Source organism: Salminus brasiliensis, chromosome 1 (genome assembly GCF_030463535.1).
Source record: "Salminus brasiliensis chromosome 1, fSalBra1.hap2, whole genome shotgun sequence".
NCBI lineage: Eukaryota > Metazoa > Chordata > Actinopteri > Characiformes > Bryconidae > Salminus > Salminus brasiliensis.
Window position 1 is genome coordinate 98410158 of NC_132878.1, and position 1408 is coordinate 98411565.

At 43.5% G+C, this 1408-nt stretch overlaps 1 long non-coding RNA gene across 1 annotated transcript in view; it reads right to left on the reverse strand.

Moving 5' to 3' along the window:
• Positions 1-1391, reverse strand: part of LOC140570064 (uncharacterized) — a 2177-nt gene extending 786 nt beyond the window's left edge. The window contains exons 1-2 of the long non-coding RNA XR_011980641.1: positions 959-1391; positions 217-882 (exon numbers count right to left, since the gene is read on the reverse strand). This is a non-coding gene — a long non-coding RNA (uncharacterized lncRNA). The remainder of the gene's footprint in view (positions 1-216; positions 883-958) is intronic.
• Positions 1392-1408: the final 17 nt, after the last annotated feature.

Consider the following 1408-nt stretch of genomic DNA (forward strand, 5'->3'; position numbering starts at 1 on the left):
TTCTCTCTCTCTCTGTTCATTTACCTCTCTCTCTCTCTCTCTCTCTGTTCATTTACCTCTCTCTCTCTCTCTCTCTCTCTTTGTTCATTTACCTCTCTCTCTCTCTCTCTCTCTGTTCATTTACCTCTCTCTCTCTCTCTCTCTGTTTATTTACCTCTCTCACTCTCTCTCTCTCTGTTCATTTACCTCTCTCTCTCTCTCTCTCTGTTTATTTACCTCTCTCTCTCTCTCTCTCTCTGTTCATTTACCCCTCTCTCTCTCTCTCTCTCTCTGTTCATTTACCTCTCTCTCTCTCTCTCTCTGTTCATTTACCTCTCTCTCTCTCTCTCTCTGTTTATTTACCTCTCTCTCTCTCTCTCTCTCTCTCTGTTCATTTACCTCTCTCTCTCTCTCTCTCTCTGTTCATTTACCTCTCTCTCTCTCTCTCTCTGTTCATTTAACTCTCTCTCTCTCTCTGTTCATTTACCTCTCTCTCTCTCTCTCTATGTTCATTTACCTCTCTCTCTCTCTCTCTCTCTGTTCATTTACCTCTCTCTCTCTCTCTCTCTGTTCATTTAACTCTCTCTCTCTCTCTGTTCATTTACCTCTCTCTCTCTCTCTCTCTATGTTCATTTACCTCTCTCTCTCTCTCTCTCTCTCTCTCTGTTCATTTACCTCTCTCTCTCTCTCTCTCTCTCTCTCTCTGTGTTCATTTACCTCTCTCTCTCTCTCTCTCTCTGTTCATTTACCTCTCTCTCTCTCTCTCTGTTCATTTACCTCTCTCTCTCTCTCTCTCTCTCTGTTCATTTACCTCTCTCTCTCTCTGTTCATTTACCTCTCTCTCTCTCTCTCTCTCTCTCTCTCTCTCTGTTCATTTACCTCTCTCTCTCTCTGTTCATTTACCTCTCTCTCTCTCTCTCTCTCTCTCTCTCTCTCTGTTTATTTACCTCTCTCTCTCTCTCTCTCTCTGTTCATTTACCTCTCTCTCTCTCTCTCTGTTCATTTACCTCTCTCTCTCTCTCTCTCTCTCTCTCTCTCTGTTCATTTACCTCTCTCTCTCTCTCTGTTCTTTACCTCTCTCTCTCTCTCTCTGTTCATTTACCTCTCTCTCTCTCTCTCTCTCTGTTCATTTACCTCTCTCTCTCTCTCTCTCTCTCTCTCTCTCTCTCTCTGTGTGTTCATTTACCTCTCTCTCTCTCTCTCTCTCTCTCTCTCTCTCTCTCTCTCTGTTCATTTACCTCTCTCTCTCTCTCTCTCTCTCTCTGTTCATTTACCTCTCTCTCTCTCTCTCTCTCTCTCTGTTCATTTACCTCTCTCTCTCTCTCTCTCTCTCTCTGTTCATTTACCTCTCTCTCTCTCTCTCTGTTCATTTACCTCTCTCTCTCTCTCTCTCTCTCTCTCTCTCTCTCTCTCTCTCTCTCACTTTCCA